Source organism: Dreissena polymorpha, chromosome 4 (genome assembly GCF_020536995.1).
Source record: "Dreissena polymorpha isolate Duluth1 chromosome 4, UMN_Dpol_1.0, whole genome shotgun sequence".
In the NCBI taxonomy this organism is placed as follows: domain Eukaryota; kingdom Metazoa; phylum Mollusca; class Bivalvia; order Myida; family Dreissenidae; genus Dreissena; species Dreissena polymorpha.
Genome location: NC_068358.1, coordinates 60,320,157 through 60,341,751, shown reverse-complemented (window position 1 = coordinate 60,341,751; position 21,595 = coordinate 60,320,157). Strand labels below are relative to the sequence as shown.

General features: G+C 34.0%; 1 protein-coding gene and 1 long non-coding RNA gene across 5 annotated transcripts in view; one reads left to right on the top strand and one right to left on the bottom strand.

The window, feature by feature from the left end:
- The window catches only part of LOC127876261 (neuroglian-like), a 281,922-nt gene that overhangs the window by 163,750 nt on the left and 96,577 nt on the right, over positions 1-21,595 (bottom strand). The window lies entirely within an intron of this gene.
- Positions 1,057-3,083, top strand: LOC127876263 (uncharacterized). Its single transcript, XR_008047757.1, has 4 exons — positions 1,057-1,152; positions 1,376-1,457; positions 1,915-2,037; positions 2,415-3,083. It is a non-coding gene; the product is annotated as an uncharacterized LOC127876263 (long non-coding RNA).

The following is a 21,595-nucleotide window of genomic DNA, read 5'->3' as shown; positions in this document are numbered from 1 at the left end:
ACTCATGGCATTGACATGTTCATTTTGAAATACGCATAGTGTCTTTGTGGGGCTGTATTGACGCAATTCAATGCTCGGAGTACCTTACATATAACTTGCGTATACTGTTGGTGTTTTTATTTGGTGCATTTGTGTTTTTTTAATGAAATTGAGAATTTGCCATACCTTGCAATATTTTTTATAATAATTACATTATTACTACCATTTGTGAGTGTTTTTTTAAATTGTGTACATATATGGAATAAAAATGTGATTATTGCAACCATATGTAAATTTCATTAACTTATTTTGGGTATAACTGATCATTTTTATATTTTAAAATTTCATCTATATGGGGTCATTTTGGGACTTTACATGAACCTTAACTGCGCAAGATTACCGGACAGCATCGTTAGAACTCTCTGTCTGGTTGATTATTCTTTATCACATATCAAGCACTGGTACTTACCATTTTCCGATACGTGAAGATGGTTTTCCTTTCGATGTGTCATTTGACTTAACATGAAGATATGAATTTAGTAAGGAGGGATTAATTTTAAGTTGAAAAATTAAATTCCAAAGCTTATTTCAGCATCGCATCATACGGGTCTCTGAAAATCTACCCAGCCTAACCCAAAATGTAAGAGATAGTTTCATTGGCCAAAATTCACAAAACAGAGCTGACTGGTTTTTTACTTTATTTACGTAGACTGTCAGCGGAGCAGCATTAACGAAAAACAGTCGGGTGCATATAAGCGCGCTTTTTTTAAATGGCAGACGTTATTTTCTTGTTCAATCGCGTTATGAGCTTTATCGAACCACAAAATGTAGTCGCACCCAAAATAGATGTTGCTCACTACCAGGAGGGAGATCGCATCAAAGCCACTTACCAAAAACAAACATACGATGCGGTGATCAGTGAAATCCATCGTAAGTAAATTCGTTTGATAGCCAAACTTTTTGGTACCAATCTAAAAGGTTCTTGAATGGGGTGAACACTTTTTTATGACTGAAAGCGTTAAGCCCGCCTCGTCACTAATGTTAATAAATTCCTGCCGGAGAATACCGCAAAATGATCTTTCAGTTCGCTCAACGCGGACCTATTTGACGAGGCGGTGTCTCGGTTAACAATGTCCCCTAAAAAATGTCCATATTTCAATCGCCGTAGAGCAAGTATATTTCACTTACTGTTTATAACACTGTGTATTGATAAAAACACAAAGTATTGAAATAAATCAATATTAAAGTTAAGGGGTCTTCCTGATCATTGTTAAACAATTTGTTGTAAATAGTACAGGTTCGGGCAATCATATTTTCGGATAACGAAAAATAATCTTGTAAATAAATATATTATCATAATAATAATATTAAAATTTGTATATACTGTTGATTACAGATGACGAGGTTTCTCTTAAAGCAAGCAAAGCGACCGCCTAAGCATGCTTTCGAGGCAACTTAAGATAGGAAAAAAACTCAAGGTAGGTATTATTTTCAAGGCATGTTCACAGTTTAGTGACAGGCGGGCAGTCCAAAATTACAGGCTTTAATATTTATGAATGTGAGTTGGACACTTAAATGAGACTCAAGAAATTCAATTTGCCTCCATTGAATAAGTGTTATTTTAAGTATTTTTTTATCAGTTGGTCAACACTGCCTATAGATATGATTTTTTCCCTGTTAAAAATGAAACGAGAACACATTGTTCACAATTATCCAATTTCACACTCACTCACTAGCCAGGGGTGAGTGAATTTATTTGAAAAAAAAATCTGATGAACAAACGTTCGATAACATTAGCTAATTGTTTGTATGAGTAACTACTCAGACTAGCCAGAATTTCCAAATGTGAAATTTGATGGACTAAAACAAAGTATTCATGATCGCATGACACAATGCTCAAGTTTGGTTTTCAACACATTTCATAAATGATTTTAGAGTTCAGTGATCAAAAACCAACAGAGCCTCGTGATAAGTTGCCTGTAAAGAGGAGCATGATCCCATCAAATGCCTCCGAAGAGATTGACCTGACGAACAATGCTGCAAAGCAAAATCTCAGTAGTATGTTGGTTGTCTAATACTTTTTATTTTAATCCCTTAGAAATATATAAAATCCAGTATTTAATGCGTTCAAATCATAAAAACCTGCAACAGTGTCTTGAATATATTGCGTTCGTATTTAAGTTGGTGCTGAATGTCAAATTGTGTTATCCATCACCAGTTTACTTACAAGGTTTGCTGTATTGAAGCATTCTCAATTTGAAAATACTAATGTTGTGATCAAATGTGTAATAATTTGTTTGAATACTTTGATAATAAGTACACTCAATATTGACTAAATAAAAAGACGTCTATATTTGTAATACTGTCCAGCTGGATCATTTAGACTTCTTGTTTAGTTTAAGATGTGACTACATTTGTTATCTAAATGATTTCAGAGCAAAGTGCTCAAACACCTACACAGAGCCTCGTGACAAGTTGCTTGTACACAGAAGAGCCTGATCCCATCAGATGCCTCCGAAGAGATTGAAAAGAACTGTTTACGGACATTTTCAGAACTGTTTTAGAACATTTGTTCCAGACTTATTTGAAGCAACCCTTCGAAACTGTTCTAAACATTTCTAGAATTGTACTGGAACACACCGGCTAGAACTGTTCTGTAATCGTACTGAAAATGTTCTAGAATTATTCTGGAACAGTTGTTGAACGTTAAATGAGAAAAATTTTCTAGAACAATTCTATAACAGTTCTGGAAATTTATTCAAGAAAAATTCTGGAAAAGTTCTAGAACGATAGTTCAAGAATTGTTCTAGAACAGTTGTTGAACGTTAAATGAGAAAAATTTCTAGAACAATTCTATAACAGTTCTGGAAATTTATTCAAGAAAAATTCTGGAATAGTTCTAGAACGATAGTTCAAAAATTGTTCTAGAACAAACCTTCAGAACTGTTTCAGAACAAATTGTTCTAGAAATTATTCTCATTTAACGTTCAACAACTGTTCTAAATCGTTCTAGAGCATTTTAAGGATGATTCCAGAACACTTCTAGTCATTAGTTCCAGTACAATTCTAGAAATGTTATAGAACAGTTCTAAAAATCTTCGCAGGGGATAACTATAGACATGCAACATTTTGGCTGAGACAGTCTTGTTTTATGCAATCCCACGTGATCGCAATTTTCTGGACAACATTTACTACATGATTAATCAATCTACTTCAGAGCAAAAAATACTTGAAAAATAATGAAAAAGTGCATATAAATCTAAATTGAAAGCAACCAAAAATCTGCAAAATCAGCAAGAATTTATTTATACAAATATCCAGGAGACCTTTTCCCCTCAAGCTTGCTTTTCATCAGACCAGACTGATGATGATGCTCTTATAAAAGATGACTGGAATACAAAAAATCAGACTAATAAATCACATATTCCATTCTTGCGTGCAAATCTGGCTACATGCTGGACAACCCTCCGACAAACCAATCCTATTATTGAGAGTTGAGTGCGGGCTGACCCATAAAACTAATTTTCTGAAAAAGGTTTTTGACATTTCAAATATGTTGTGGAATCATAAAGATGTTCATTGTCCAATTGTTTGAATGATTTTAATGATCACTGCTGACATCAGACCGCTAAATGTCAACGGAAATTAGTGGAAAATAAACATGTTTAAATCAAACTAAGCACATTTCTATAATGCAAATTCATGGCAACATCATTTACCACTTAAAGCACTATAATCTTAGTTACTTGAAGCGCATCTTGCAACCAGCAAATAGGTTCAGCATCCCTTAGGGATGTGGTATGGATAAATGTTTAAATGTCTGAGTTTAAAGGACACAACATTTGTGGGGAGGCTTCTTTTCTTAAGTGCAGAAGAAGTATTAATCAATTGTGTAACAGAGATAACATGTATTAATCATACATCGATTTGAATTTAGTCCAAGGAAGATCATTGTGCATGATATTGATTGTACATTTTGAGACAATTTGTGCAATTTATATCTTACAAAAACTGCTCCCTGATTCTGACGGTTCCTTAATTTGCCTTAAGTAGCAGCAATCTTGAAGGTACTTTTTTCATTTTCCTTCTCTTTTGTTTTTTTTCTCCATTACTGCATAAATATGTCCACCTCAAAATTGTGTTAAAATTAATATTTAATGTTTCCTCATTTCAAGAAATTTGTGTGAAATTAAAATGCAATTTTAGCGCTAATAATTTGAATTATATTCATGGCATTTATTTTTCAATTATTCTTGGTCTTTCAGCTCATGAATTAGATTAATTAAAGTAAATGGCATTATGCATCTCTATTTTCTGACAGTATTGTAACATAATTATCTAAAAACTACATGCAATTTGTGATTGTATTCTTTCAAACTCATGAGACTGTAGGAGTTAGAAATTTAAACCAAATGACAGACTTATTGTAATTGTTTTCGTTGTTTTTTACAAAATTAAGAAGCATTCACAAAACATATTGAACATTTCCTGTTTCTCCCCACAACCTACAAGACATTTACTTTGTATGAGAGTGATCTGCTAGTTCCAGATGCTTGTGTACAAGGTCAAATCAGGGTCACACTAAGAAGCTTGGACATTTCCCATGATGCCATGCAAAGATGTGAACTGTCATCAGTAATGGCCACTACTCTGTGAAAGTCATCACAAAATATAATTGGACATATTACAAAGGGCACCATCGGCAATTACCTGTCATTGGATATGAAGCTCCTTGCAATCAACCCATGTCTGCTGGGAGGTATCCAATTGAAAATGGCATGACCACCACTGCCTTTCTTTCCATGATTAATTTCCGACCATTTCACACATTTAAAGCATACTTACAGTGGTCTTTTTTCTCTAAATTTATTTTTGCCACGTCTTTTTCTGGTGAAATACTGCCCCAAACTCTACATGAAAACATTAACTTGCAAATCAATAAAAAATAACCTTTTAATCGCAGAATCAATAAAATACCTTGAGTCAAACAACACTATCGGTCTTGGAGAGACAAAGTATCTTGATCTATTTATTGTCAATACATTGATCAATGGTAATGGGCTATCACAAACAGTTAGATAATCGTAAAAGAATATTTGATGTCATTCACACGAACCTTATCAAACTGTAACTGTTATTTACAAAGCAGTTTGATGATTCTTAAATTCCGCGGGACCATGTTTCAATTAACATCCATATTGATCAGGTATTATGATGCCCACAAATAGTCGTTGTCGGCAAAGATCAAATGATTTTCACTTTTATCCCAAGTCATAATTACCATACCTGTACAAAAGAACGGAGACAAAATCAAAAAGCCATTGTTCAAGAAGGTGTGTCCTAAAGTCAGCTGAAAAAATATACTCAAGAGGACTCCCTGAACGGCAAACAATAATAAATGGACACAAAAGAAGCACACAGTGGTAAACCACACGCAAATCACTCATAAAAAAAATCATTAATGAAAATTAATCCTTTGATAAATTTGAAACCTTACAATGCAAGCAATTCAGCAAGATTCTGATATTATATTAGCAAGAGAATCAGTAACAGACATGAAATAAACCTGCAATAAAAGGTGCTCCAATAGTTTGTAAGAAGCATATTATGAGGGTGTTTCTAACCATTTGCATGCTGGGAAATTTGTTGTCGGCTAAAATGTCGTCTGCTGAATTTCTGAAATAAGCATGTTTTTCTAATTTTTTCAAAGAATACTATCAGAATAGCAAAAAGTTTGGATCCTGATGAGACACCACATTCTGTGGCGTCTCATCTGGATCCAAACTGTTTGCAAAGGCCTTCAAAATTCGATTCCAGCACTGAAAGAGTTAAAGCACCAACAGCAATCAGGTAAAAGAAAGCGTTTCTTATCATTATTATTCCATTAATGGTAGACATATAAACCTATAATAGACCGTAAAAAATGAAATTGGATAACAAGGCTGAGGTAAGGCTTGAAGGAAAAGTACTAAACTATTAGCTTTTTCATAGGCACCATTTTAGTAAATTAAAAACATGTTGATAAAGGATCTTAATTAAAAGGTTTGTAACAAACACGCACAAATCTGATTTAGAAAATAGAAAATTTTACATAATAATTAAGTTCTTCAACAACCTATGAAGTTATAACTGCATGTCTTTTTAAAATCAAAATACCCTTTAAAACAAATATTATTTAATGTATTTGTTTATCAAAGTTAATGCATAAACCACTCCTCATGTAATTAGTCGTAACTTTCGTAACGAGGTCTTGTTCTACTAAAGTGACAATAGAAATTTATGAATAAAGGTTATGTGATGAAGCACTTTATCTCTTGAACTATTCTCTTTTCCATACAGTCAGAGGTACCACCTCTCTTCCAGTTAATTAACCCTTTGCATGCTGGGCAATTTGTAGTCTGCTAAAATGTTGTCTGCTGAATTTCTAAAATTAGCATTTCCTTTAAAAAAAAATCAAAGAATACTATCAGAATAGCAAACAGTTTGGATCCTGATGAGACGCCATGTTCTGTGGCGTCTCATCTGGATCCAAACTGTTTGCAAAGGCCTTCAAAATTCGGTTCCAGCACTGAAAGAGTTAAGTCACAAACCCAAATGCGTAACCAAACAATCCAAATACCTACAAGTACTTCATTGAATTAACAAGGTGTAAACATTTTTGAATGGCTATCACAATCATCTACACCAGCACACCTTACCTCAATAGGCAATCAACGGCATTTGGTTTGGTAAGGTAACAAACATCTGATTAAATAGAGACGTCACCTTTTGGCAACTGCTATTCAACCATGGTTGTTGCTGCTGGTACAAACTAGGTATATGAGTATGAGGCAAAATAAACCTATTGTGTTTAAGTCACTTGACAGATCTATTGCAAATCTTCTTGATAATCACCGACACATATATCAAACAGCATGAGGTTGACCATATACCCAGTAGTGTTAATAATTAATGGGATTGTTCTTGAATGATATCATTATGAAGCATTTGTATTCGCCCATACAGTCAGTTCGCCCAGACAGTCAGTTCGCCCAGTCAGTTCGCCCAGACAGTCAGTACGCCCAGACAGTCAGTTCGCCCAGACAGTCAGTTCGTACCACCTACTTTATAACCCTTGCCCACTCAGCAACTTTATTTGACACATATGTTATACATGTATCCTGGAAAAAACTACTTTTTGGAAAAACCCACTAATCTGCTGGTACAAATAAAGCTGACCCATTTATAATCGTTTCAAAATCACACACTGTATCAACCGTTATGAATTAAAGTAAGCTATCATTGGTTGATACCAGCGTTGTTTGTACCGGGGTGGTTAGTGGGTTTTTCTAAACTCATGCTTTTCCGGGATAAGTCTATTGCTTGGCAAATTAAATGCAATTCAAGTTTTAAAGGCTCCATTCAAACTCTAAGATACTGATGAACAGCATAAGACCTGAACAGTTTGTGAGAAATACTCACAGGCTGTTCAGATTTTATGGTTGTTGCACATAGCCATTTTCACTTAGCTTCTGAGTGAACAAGAGATGTGTTTGTCAGAAACGCAATGCCCCCTAATGCGCCACTTTGAATTATTTTTTTTGACCTTTGACCTTGAAGAATGACCTTGACCTTTCACCACTCAAAATGTGCAACTCTATGAGAAACACATGCATGCCAAATAACAAGTTGCTACGTTCAATATTGCAAAAGTTATGAAGAAGGTTAAAGTTTTGGTTTAAGTTTTTGAAGTTGTTTTTTTTACCTTTGACATTGAAGGATGACATTGACCTTGACCTTTTACCACTCAAAATGTGCAGCTCCATGAGATACACATGCATGCCAAATATCAAGTTGCTACGTTCAATATTGCAAAAGTTATGAAGAAGGTTAAAGTTTTGGTTAAAGTTTTGGGACACTGTGTCCCAAAACTGTGACACACACACACACACACGCACACATACAATGACAGACAGGCCAAAAACAATATACCCCCTCTTTCGATCCGGGGGCATAAAAAGCCTTAATGACTGAAAGGTCTACAATAGATTGACCTGCATACATTATTTTTTTATCACTGCTTGTTTTGTATGTTATTTATTTGACCTTTGTTAAATTGACTTTTATTGATACATATTTTCTACATAAAATCTTTTTCAACACAGATATTAAAATAATAAAAAAGTCATATTTTTATTATGCAGATATAAAGTATATTTTAATCTAGCTGTAATTTTTTCTCCACTTTTAACACATTTCCAATGGAGATTTACATTTGGGATACCCTAAGATCTCGAAGTGAGAGGCTTATAACATTCAAAACTTCAAATCATAAGCAGATCAGAAATTTAACAGGGGGGGGGGGGGGGGAAAGAACTAGCACAAATATTTAAATTTAATAATATTCTGTGACAACCAGGAATGGCACATAAAAATTGAAACATTGCACAATACCAATCGTACCTGAATTTATATCAGCTTGAGCCAAAATGACAAACAGTGAATTCAAAATGGAATCAACCATTTAGATTATTTTAATCTTTTTCTCTGAGCCAAGGCTACACAGCACCAATAGCCTCTTGTCCTAGAAAAAAACGGTGAGAAGACAAGTCTCTGGAAGCCCATTAGAAGATAGCGAGAAAATCTAGAAAATCCTGTACAAAATCAATGGCTGCCCTTATAAGACTGTTAAGTCTCTAGATTCCAGGTAAAGTGACAAATTGCTTTGGATAGATACAGCTGCCCTCACGTATTGATTGGTGGAAGGCAAGAAATCGAGTGTCCGCTAATGCCATGTTCTAATGCCTCATTCAAACAGATTGAACATGCTCTTATCTTCATCTGACAGTGTTAAAATGGCCCTGAAATTAAATTCTCTTATAGAATCGGATGAAACCCCTCCATGAAGGCAGCGTTGCTTGTCAATAAGTTGGTGTCCAAGTCTGTAAAGGCAATTGTAACTATATATTGACCAAATGCCATGGTAAGTCATGTCATATTGGTTCAGTTTAAGTCTCACTATACAATTCTTAACAGTGACCCCATGAAAAACAAGAGGGCCAAGATGGCCCTAGTTCGCTCACCTGAGAAGAGTGTGTTCATTGAATTTTTACCAAATGTATTGGGCTGTTTGTAAAACATGCATGCCTGCATATGGGCTGTCAGTTGTAATGGCAGCCATTGTGTGAATATGAATATATTAGTCATTGTGACTTTGACTTTTGACCTTGGTTTCTTCAGTTGTCATCTGGACACCATTTTACAGTGTTGAGTCATTGTTATTAAGATGTTTGACCTAGTGACTTGAACATTATGTATTATATTGAACATGGTATACTATTTTATTGATAATATATAATAATAATTTGTTTCAACAACCTAAATGTAAAAATAATTCTTTTAAACAAAGTTTTTAATAACGAAAGTAAAATAACGAAAGTCGGATGGATATTATGTGAGATGCACTTCGGCTCCAGAAAAACAATACAAATGCACTAAAAATACACGTGTGGGGGCAAATTTTCAGCTGGAAAATATTTGAAATGGGGTAAGTGATTATATCTCTGTGTGATCATTTCTGTTATTAAGTGCGATCTCTTCCTGATTAATGTTAACAGTTGTTTTACTAGCCGCGACCAACTGTCAAAATAATGATGTGTTTTCTCAGGTATGTGTATACACATACCAGGTTTTCTTACTACTTCATGTGATTTTGACCAATTTGTAATGCACGTTTTTTCTACAGAGCACAGCGAGTGCCACGCTTTCAAAATGGGTAGAAGGAATCGATATACAAATGTATAAAAAGATTCAGTTTGCCAAAAGGAACACATTATTCCAAACGGTACAAGGACAGTAGTTGTTCAGGAAGGAAGAAAGGAAAAACTATGATACCTAGCTGTGTATTTCTATGTAAAACTATGATTTCTAGAGTCGTCTGCACAAAACTTATAAAATCTTGTAATTGATGAGCAATATCTCCTTTTATCACAATGATTTCTACCCAGCCAAACCTATTTCTTTACATTTATTTACAATTTTATATGTTGTCTGCAATTTCTTTCAATTTGAGATGGTTTAAAATTTTCCATTTGGTTATAGCAAAATTGTTAAGCCCTTGAAATAGAATGGTGACTCTTATTATCCACCATACCTGGATTTTTAAAAAGTAGTTCAGTTTAGTTATTTTTAGAATTTTGTTTAGGACAATTATCCAAAAAATGCAGTTGAATAATAACTCATTTGTTGATTTCTGACAATAATTTTCTGTGAAATGTTGCTAACTTGACCTTGTATATGTATATAGCTTTGTATTTATTCAACTTACGGTAGTGCATATCCTTCCTAACTTTAAATTGAGATTTTGTAAATTAGTGTACAAATGTATTGGTTTAAAACAAAAATATAAATAAAGAAAAAAAAATTGAATGTCAAAAATGTGTTTATGTTATTCTATCCGTCTTTACCTTTAAAATGATATATAGTTTGACCATATTGTACCACATTGAATGAAGAAAAACCAAATCAGAGTTTTAATTAATTTTATCCCTCCCATGAACCTTATAAATATTTTTTAAACAGGCAATCTAAAAGCATCCATTAAAAAACCTTTAAAATTGCTGTACAATCAAATGTCCACTGAAATTCTCAAATGTAAAATCAAGAAGTTGCACTGGCTGCTTTAGAACAAAGGGAGATCACTTGCTAAATGAGGCACACAGCAACAACAGTCAATTAAAGAGAATTTTTGATGAAACATCAGTGCTTAATTTTGTGTTTCAGTATTCTCTGGGGTAGTATTTGCATCTTGGAATCTCTGACAATAAAATATCAACTACATTACCTGAGACCATCATATAATTCCCATGGTTCAAAAATGTAATACAAATGGAAGAACAGTTTGGTCATTAACAAGTATGTAGACAATGAAGCAATTATTGATGCAACATCATAAACAACATTTATATATATACATATATGTTCACTTTTTTATTTCTGATATTAATGCACTCATTTGCTGAAATTACCTCAATACAAATAATCTTAAGGTTGAAAAAAGTACTGAGAAAAACTCATACCACTTAATGCAAGATGACCTGGCACATATAGAAAGTACAGCCTTGAAACCAAATTAATTCAATGTGATTACAAACTTCTCCCATAAAATACCTTTTGATTTTCATTCACAAACAAAGGCTGTCATTCAAGGCATATATCAATATTCAATTAGCTTTAATGCGATTCCAATATATTGATTTACAAATGCTTTATAATATAAATTTTATTGCAATATGACCAGTCTAACACATCTTCCACGCCATTGGAGTAAAACGATTTCAGTTTAACACCTCGCAATAATTCCAGTAAACCCATACTCTATCAATGACAGATTTATGTTCACCATTTCCGAATGAACTTCCATTTTCCTACTCCAATGGGAAATCTTGAGGGACTAAGGGACTGAATATTTATATTTGATGACACTCTGTGTTTGACAAATTATCATCTAGTCTCAATAGGTCAGCTATATAATTCCAATCATTTGCAAATTACTACTGAGATTGTCATTTATATAATTAACCAGGAATTGCAATAACGCCTATCATTTCTCAAACATATGCTTTGTATGTCTGGCAGTTATGTTATGTTTTCCTATGAACCGGTGAACTTAAATAACACAATATTCTGAAAAAAGTATATGCACAAAATGGAAAGCAATTTTTAAAAATTCACAAAAAGTATATTTTTCTCCATCTTGCCAATTCTGACATTTAAATGACTACTCAACTTCTTAGCATAGGCAATTTTACAAATCTGTGATAACATCCTCTTCAAAACCAGTTTTGTTTATCAGGTTCCAGCTGATTAAAGATCTTTCCGGGTACAGAGGCCTGTCAGTGTGGGTAACAAAAGTTTCTTGGGGCGTAAAACAAACAAAGAGAATCACTGTCAAAACTTTCCTTGTCAGGGAGCAATGGAGAATGCACACTTTTGATGTGGAATGCTTGTTTGCAAATACTGAACAGTCATATTCTTGTGCAGAGATCCAGATATTTTCCCAGCCTGCGAAAATGATCAAGTTGGTTGCCAGCGCAGGTGAAGAAAAGTGTCACTTCTGATTAACATTCTTTCAAAATGCATCAGTAAAAACAAACAGAAGTGACATTTGAACATAAGGCTTCTGAGCATGTTTACTACCACAATTTTCTTCTCCGAACAGCACAACTATGTGCCACAAAACAAACAAAAATTCATTGTTTCGCCAAAAATAAAAAACCTCATCAATAATGTATACCACATTGCTATCATTTTAGGAGAAACAAAAAAACAAAGTTGCAATTTTCCACTGAAGTTACAGCCAGTGAAAGCCAAAAGCTGTCATCCAGGACACCTATCAAGATGGCATGCACATGGCACATGGCATATACAGAACAATATACCATACAATAACTGCTTCATTATGGATCCTTTCATGCTCCATATTTAATTATTTTCACATTGACAGAGGTACCCTGAATTTCCATAATTTCAAGGAAGGACGGAAGGAAGGTCCTGCGTCTTCTCTGATAAGTAATAGATTTATTTCCTATTTGTCCCGAATGTCAATCAAAGTCCTGCTACTATGTGCTGTCATAGTAATCAGGAATTTCCAGGTTTGTCACAGAAATAACCCTCTGTCAGCAAATCTGTCACATGTTTGTGACACAGCCTAACATTTTGTTTTCTAATATGCCAGTTAAGTCATATAAGTACACATTTCAGGGAACTGCTATTCTTAAGTATAATACTTAATGACACACGCAGGCACTGCTGATTGCCTCTTGCTGAAGAACCAACTAAAATTGGTTATTTAAAATCCCATCTCAATTTCTTTCTCTTCCATAATATTGTTATTAAGTATGAGTTAATGCAATACATACTTTAATAAAAAATAAAAGCACGTTTATTCAAGAAAATTAAACCCAAACCATTTGAATTAAACTACCGATAACATTTTCTCTTATGAAACCAGCAAATAAATCGTAATTTACGCCCCTTTAATATATTATAGAGAAGAGACTATTTAATCAAGCGAGTGGCAATACAACTCAAGCTGCCTCACTAAGTAGCCATTTTCTGGTTGTATAATTCTGCGGGGAGAGTAAATCGTATTTACATTTCGTATTAGTCTACATTGATGCCAGAGGCAAGTGTAGAATGACCTAGGAATTCTACGTAGGGAAGTGTTTAACATTCGATAATATGAGGACTTCTAAATGAGTTTTGCGACAGCGATGCCACTTGATATAATGTTGCCTATATCAAGCTTGCATTAGAGTCATAATTGTTTTGTAAACTTGCAAATCAAAACTATTTTATCGCATTCAATTAAAACTGTGATTGATGGCTCATATTTAAGCAATTTATTCATTGTAATTTATTATTGTTACTATTTGATATGTCACTGTTTTAACCTTTTTAATAATCAATAAAAAATTGCACTCTTTTATTTTATATTTAAATGCTGCTATAAACAAGCAAATTCGTTGAATTGATATCCCCCACCAATATGCTTCTGTACACAAAAGTGTTATAATAGACACTAAAAAAAAAATTTTTTTTCAAGATACAAACGGCCATAACTCCGTAATTAACAGATGGTGTACAATGACTTTTGGCGTGCATCATCCTCATATCCATATATATATTCATACCAAGTTTCAATAAAATCTGCCAAAGCACTTCCAAGATATGGCTCCGTACGAACGGAAGAAAAGACGGACAGACGAAGAGACGGACGAACAACGCCAAAACAATATCCCTCTGCCTGAGGTGAGGGATAATAAGTCTCCCGTAAGAAAGTTGTTATTGTCATGCTAAGGTTAAAGCAAACATGCCATAAAACTTGAATGATGACATGAATTCAATCGTTTCTTGGAAAACCTTACCGCATTAGGCTTTCCCTGCCATTCTCAAAATTATGAGCACCTCTAAGGAGAACTGTTTTAACTTGAATTTTGGCATTTCACTTCATGATTGCACAGATCAGTATTATCAGGATCTGAAATTTTTTTTATAATCTAGCATGTCCAATAGTTGCATTAAGTATTTGGCGATTACAAGATATTGTTGATCATGTATGAGGACCATTAAATTCTAACTTGCGATGATACATGCATTATGATTGCTAACTTCCCTGAATAAACAACCAACAAACAACACTCCTTTGTGCATTATTATTATTAAATTTATATTTCTCATTTACTCTTAAGATATTTGCCAGATAAAATTAGACCTAAAACAGAAATTATTGCATAATTAAAAGGTTTAGGGTATTTTTTATGATTCATTGAAACTTCAACTTTGTTTATATTATATTAATAGATAGATTAATTAACAATAGCACCGCATAACGGGTTCCACGCTCGGCCGCGAAAGCTTGTCAGAATTTTTATTTTTAGAGGTCACAGTGACCTTGACCTTTGACCTAGAAATCCAACAAGAGATGTGTTCGTCAGAAACACAATGCCCCCTACTGCGCCACTTTGAAATAAAATTTCTATTTATCATTTGGCTGGTATAGAAATCATCTCCCTTTAAAGCTTATTACTTCCCTTGGATTTTGTCCAATCCAACCAGGGGGAGGGGGGGGGGTCTGTAGACAGTCAAAAATGACCAGATCAGACATCACTGACAACCAAGGCCTGTGGTTTATCAAAGAGATCATAGCCAGAGTTCATTTAAAAAAAAATTTTGACAAATCATTCATTTGAGTTATAAATAATCAAAATAATAAATCTGTACAGTAACTGTGAAAAGAAATTCAATTCTTGGTAAGGAAATATATTATATGAGATTTATAATTATATAAATTACTTCCCTTGAAAATAATTGTCTCAAACAAATCTCTATTTTTAGTAGCAAATAATTAAAAGCCACTACCGTGACTGTAGATTCACCACTCAAAATGTGCAGCTCCATGAGATACACATGAATGCCAAATATATAAAGTGGCTATGTTCAATATTAGATTTAGAGATTTAGACGTTGACCTTTTACCACAATGTGTTTCCCCGGCGAAATGTTGTTCATGATTTCATGAACACTTCAAGCCAATCAAGAACTGTTCATGAACGGTTCTGAAAAAGTTCCTTAGCTTGGTTCATGAACTTTTGGACATGAACTGTTCTTAAGACATGTTCATGAACTGTTTATGAATTATTGTTGAACATTTCAAAGTTCATGAACAGTTCTTCATCTAACCATAAATACTTAGTGATGAACATTTCATGCACAAGTATTTCTAATGACTTTTCTGAGACAGACTTTAAGGATCCATCATGAATAATTCATGAATTCCTTTGTGCTAGATGTTTCATACATATTTTTGAAAGTAATATTGAAATGTCTAGCATACAAATCTTGTAGATTTGTGAAACCTGTGAAGTTAGTATGAATATGCATAGTACTTTCACCACTGTAAGTTAGTGTTCTTGACCTGTTCTAGAGAATTTTAAGAACATTTGTAAAAGAACTGTTCAAGAACTGCCTTCAGGAACACTTCAATAACTTTTTAAGGACCTTTCCTGTTCTTGAATTATTCTTAAACTATTCTTGAACACTTTAAGAACTTTTTTGAACAACATGTTTCCTTCTGATGTTCTTAAACAGGTCTACACAATGTTTTTGAACGTATGATGGACTTTTTAAGAATCCAATATGTTCTTAAAAGGATCTGTCATTGTTCTTGGAAGACTTAAAAGACAAGTTTAAGAACCTTTTAAGGACATCTTATTTCAAGAACAGTTTAAGATGATATCAAGAACTCAATGTACATTGCATTGCTGTTTTTACAAAGAAAGAATATTGTGTGCACAGGAAGTTGAAACGGAAGGCACATGGTTTATGTTATATTTGAAAATGTAAGTCTTTAATGAATTACCGACTGAACTGATCAGCCATTGGTTCCATTTCAAGTTCTTTGGCACTGTAAGTGTAACCATTTCAGGGAAACCATTGATTAGTAAATGATTCTTGAACTGAAAATGAGACTATTCATAATCTTTTCAATACATGAATTATTCATGAACATATAGTGCAAAGTTGTATTATGAAATTTAAAGAGTATTATCAAACCACGTGTATCTCAGTTATTAGTGTTATATTTAAACTATTGTTATATGTTACTATCAATATGTTAAGTGCTAATACAAGACTTGTTTCTTCTTACCCTGACCTGTTTGTTGAGCTTTAGTTACACTTATGATAACCTTTGCATAAATTGACAAATTCTTGTTCATGAATAGTTCATGAACACTTCATGCCACCTCAGTTCATGAACTCTTGAAGAACTATGGTTCATGAACTATTCACTTACAGTTCGTGAACAGAAAATGAGCCATTGAAAAATAGAAGGAAAATGTTCATGAACTGTTCGTGAACAGCAAAACCCTGAAGAATTTTTCAAGAATTGTGTTGTTCATGAACTGTTCAAGAACATTTCATGCCATTGATGTTCATGAATAGTTCATGAACATTTCATGCCATAATGGTTCAAGAATAGTTCATGAACACTTCATGCCACACGGGTTCAAGAATAGTTCATGAACACTTCATGCCATTAGGTTTCAAGAATATTTCATGAACACTTCATGCCATTAGTGTTCATGAACAGTTCATGAACTAAAATTTCAAGAACTTTTCACAGACGTGGCTCATTTTCTGTTCACGAACTATTCGTGAACAATTCATGAACTCAGTTCACGAACAGTTCATGAACTGTTCACGAATTATTCGTGAACTGCAGAACAACATTTCGCAGGGGTTGTCAGAAACACAATGCCGCCTACTGCGCCACTTTGATTTATTTAACAAAAATATATACGTGGGAAGGGTAGATAACTATGTCCATTTAAAGCTTATTACTTCCCATGACTTTGTTTTTCCGACCCTAGACCTTGAAGGATGATGTTCACCTTTAAATTTTACCACTCAAAATGTGCAGCTCCATGAGATTGTAACACATGCATGCCAAATATCAAGTTGCTATCTTAAATATTTAAAAAGTTATGGCCAATGTTAAGGTTTTAGCACGACGCCTACGGCGGACAGCAGACATCGAGCTGGACATGACACTAGCTCTGGTTTTTCTCCGAAAACAGCCGAGCTAAAAATTATTGAGCTAATAACAAATTCAACACCCTTATAATGACTCTTAAATGGCACTGAATAAAATTTCAACCACATAACAAGTTTCAAGCCCTGAAATGGGATTAAATTCCTGTAACGTTGATAGTTCCAAGGTCATAAAATCTTATTAGCACCTCTATGTTTTCCACACCAAAAGCCATTGGTACCTAATTGGAGAGAAAGTTTTCATGTTTGCTTGGCTCAATGAGACTCTTACTGAACAATTTTCAGCCCGTTGCCAAGGCAACTCATCAATATTAACTTATGGTAGGGACTTTCTTGGTGACAACCAAATTACCAGCACCATAATGAGACAGGAGACTTGCGATTCCCAATTTCGCTGAAAATTTAAGACCTGGATGTCACGCTAGAATTCGTCCACTGTCAATTGGACAATTTTATCCAGCTAAATGATTTTATGCATCTGTATTTCTAGCCATTCCACAACATGACCTCATTGGTATGTGGATAATAACATGAGCCTTCCCCCAAATATATTGTAGGCTTTCAGGAAACTTATGTGCTTCAGGTATTGCTATACTACATATAAGAATTCAAGATATATGTTTTACAAGGATAAAAATGAAACAATATCACAAAACATGTTTAGTTTAAACCTATTTATTTTAGCTTAATTGCATCGAAAGCATAAGGCTTATATAAACGCTCTCGAGTCCGTTTCCTGGGCCTAGAACCAGTACAAGGTGTCTTTGGGGGAGATCTAAAGAACGCTCCCACAGTGGGGATGGAACCCGTGACCTCTCGGTCGCTAGGCGGACACCATGTCCATTACACCACGGCGACCTTTAAACATATGAAACATTCGGTAACGTTAATCATATAGTTTCATGAAAGAGATCAAAATAAATTCTTTAAAAAAATCTCTTTCCATTACTCTCCTGCAGTTATAAAGCCAAAATCTCCTCAGGGAAGCCTTCTTTACAGCACACCGGCCGATGATGTCCACAAGGAAACGTCACATTAGAAGAGTCCTGTCAACACTGAATGGATATTATTGAACCTCATACAACCGTTCACCATGCTCAGGCATTGGTGTTGAGGATGAGTATCCGTTAAAAAACTATACAACTTGTGATCGGGCATTAAGGGTGACAGCTCATTTTCGCTGGAAAATTTATATTGCTTTTAAATAAATAAATCTGTCGCAATTGGGGTGTTCCTTCTGGGAATAAAACTGAAGATGCTTAACTAATCACATTGTCTGAGTCAGAGGAGTCACAGTTCTAATACAGTCATGAAAATCCCATGAATGTCAATGGGCTTACAGATTAAAGGCATGTTCTGCTCCCTATATATGAAGAAGCCTGTGTGTGACTTTTCTATTACCATAAACCAGCAGGTTTTTACAGGCGCTTTTCTGGAAATAGTGTATTTAATGTGCATTTTTTTTAACAAATCAAACGCAATTATAATTAAGTATACAAATAAAGTTACAGATTAGTTGGTTCTTAAAATTTCAAGATGTATCTGAAACCGTTAAATTGAAAATAGCGATACATGCCATACATTCTGATTTCAACAAGACTTTTGGGCTGTTTGTCTTACTGTCCCATTGTGAGATGAATCATGCCGACATTCGTAAATAACTAATAAGTTCGTTTTACATGTATAAGTTTACTTTAAAACTTACCAACCCTAATCCCTTTATTGCCCCTTAATGGCCCCTATATAATTATCAACAATCAAGCATGTACCAGTGTTGTTGTTAACAGTCTTTAGCAATGACTTATTGGCCAAGTATTTTAAGAATTGCCATGAAACAATAAATTATTTAGGAGAATATCATTCCTATGGTGAGAAGTATATAACTTTTTTGGACATTCAAGCCAGCAGATTTTCAAATAAAAAGAGACACTAGGGTTGACTTCAGGCTCTGGCCATGACAGACTGGTATTCATTGTAAGGGAACTATCAATTATTCAACATGCAATAAACTAGTCGGAATGATTGTACCTTTTGCTGCCATTATTTGGAAAAATACCCATAATGATCTGTAGTTATTTTCTGCGAAATCAATAGCGATCTTCGAGCAGTGTGACATGAACGGTACAGAATGCCACAGCACAGAAAATGCTAAAATAAACAGCTGCGCCATGAGCGCATGATACGCCCGTCGTTCGCCAATGAAGTAGTAAGGTAATAAATAACCCTTTGAATCATTTTTTTACTTCAGTTTATTTGTATTTGAATACATGGTTTATTTTATAAGTACATGAGCATGGAGCGCCGTCTCCTTGACATTCATACCATATCTTTTTTTGAGTATATGTATGCATTTCTTTAGAGGATATGGAGTTGAAGTAAACCTGTTATAGATATTTTGACCAATAATAAAAGAGAAATGTAGATGGGTAAGTGGTAGTGTACAATCGGAATAGAAAAAAGCTCACCTTGTTCAATTTTTCAGGGATACTAAAAAAAAAAAAAAAAAAATCCATCGAAGGATATTTGAGCTACAGTAGGACATTCAATGAAATCACGAAATTTTGACGAACAAAGTCCCATAACTCTGGAACGACAATTCAGAATTCCGTCAAAAACGAAAGGGGATCAGGGTTTATCAATATTAAGATTGTGTTGAAATTTGAAAAAAATCCATCGAAGGATATTTGAGCTACAGTAGGACATTCAATGAAATCACGAAATTTTGACGAACAAAGTCCCATAACTCTGGAACGACAATTCAGAATTCCGTCAAAAACGAAAGGGGATCAGGGTTTATCAATATTAAGATTGTGTTGAAATTTGAAAAAAATCCATCGAAGGATATTTGAGCTACAGTAGGACATTCAATGAAATCACGAAATTTTGACGAACAAAGTCCCATAACTCTGGAACGACAATTCAGAATTCCGTCAAAAACGAAAGGGGATCAGGATTTATCAATATTAAGATTGTGTTGAAATTTGAAAAAAATCCATCGAAGGATATTTGAGCTACAGTAGGACATTCAATGAAATCACGAAATTTTGACGAACAAAGTCCCATAACTCTGGAACGACAATTCAGAATTCCGTCAAAAACGAAAGGGGATCAGGGTTTATCAATATTAAGATTGTGTTAAAATTTGAAGAAAATCTGTCAAAGGATATTTGACGTAGCGTACGACATTAACAGACGGACGGACGGACGGACGGACAGACGGACGCGGGGTATACCATAATACGTCCCGTCATAGACGGGCGTATAAAAACAGTTGCAGAATCAAAAACAATGGTGAATAATAATGTATTATGTATTGAGATGAATAACTTAAGTAGTATTATACCTGAATTTATCATCATTTTAAAGAGTTCATACAAAATTTACATTAATTTTTATATTGAAGAATGGTTATTTGAACAGGATAAAAATGTCACTGCATAAATAATTATACATGATTATCCAAATAATTTATTCATAATTCATACCTTCTTCTTCTGAAATAAGATAATTCACAATTTATAAATCTAATTCGTGATATTTGTGCCCAGTCAACGAATACTGATATAATCTCAATGGAATAATGGATATCTTAACAGACCAAGAATATAACGGAACACAATATTGCTGTCTTTTTCTGCATTTATTTATTTTTTGCAATGAAGCTTTTAAAGTCCCAAACGGCTGCTTTCAGACATATATGTTGTACTGAATGGAGAGCCAATGTGTCTGAGCGAGCTCAGAGAGTATGAATTATAGCAGTTTAGCAGGCTTGAATAATGCCAGATTTCATTTATCATGAAACTAAATACATCCCATTTACTACCATCAGGGGAATGTAATTGAAAAAAAAGCCAGAGTGCATTTTTTTTGTCTTTATTCCCAGTGCATTTTGCTAATTTGAATTTTGCATCAATTGATGCAGACATGCATTTCAATGACAAAAAATAAAAGGGCCTTTAATTAAAATTTGCATAAAATTTGTAAATGTTTAAGAGAAGATTCGATCATTTTCTCAAATTCTTTTTTTAAACGAAACTGTTCATCACTTGATGATTACATACATTTGTTTCGCTTGGTAACACCAACATTGTAAGGCACTTCAAAAAGTTGTGATTATACAAGACAAAAATTGCCTTACTTCTTTAGCAAAGGCCTCATATTAAAGGGATCTTTTCACGCTTTGGTAAATTGACAAAATTGAAAAAAGTTGTTTCAGATTCGCAAATTTTCGTGTTAGTTATGATATTTGTGAGGAAACAGTAATACTGAACATTTACCATGCTTTAATATAGCCATTATATGCATCTTTTGACGATTATAAAACCTAAAAATTATAAATCGTTGCAACGCGAAACGATTGAATAATTTGGAGAGTTCTGTTTTTGTCGTTAAATTTTGTATAACTACGAAGATTGCTTATATAAGGTATAAAATACGTGAATCATGTGTACTCGGCGGAATAGCTCAGTAGGCTAAAGCGTTTTTACTTCAGGACTCTGGCAGGACTCCAGGGGTTAATGGT